Here is a 320-nt window from a genome sequence, read left to right as displayed (position 1 = left end):
TGATCAAGAAGAAGGGCCAGACGCCTTTTAGTCTTAAAAGCCGGACGTGTCTAGTAGAAGAGGCAGATGTTCTTTGCTGAAGAGCCGGACGCCCTTAGACGGACAGAGTCGGACATCTTAAGTTTGAAGGGCCGGGGCCGAACGCTTATGGTCGGACACCCACATAGATTTATTCTATGCCTACTAACCTCTTTTAGGTTTAATATAATCACAAGGAATTTCAAATATATGGACTGTATTGGATTGTCTTTTATACAACTCCAAGATCAATGATCATGCGTGATCAATTTCTTTTACATACTATATGCAGCTGCTTTATG

The sequence above is a fragment of the Brassica oleracea genome, chromosome C2, assembly GCF_000695525.1.
Source record: "Brassica oleracea var. oleracea cultivar TO1000 chromosome C2, BOL, whole genome shotgun sequence".
In the NCBI taxonomy this organism is placed as follows: domain Eukaryota; kingdom Viridiplantae; phylum Streptophyta; class Magnoliopsida; order Brassicales; family Brassicaceae; genus Brassica; species Brassica oleracea.
Note: the sequence above shows the minus strand (reverse complement) of the source record.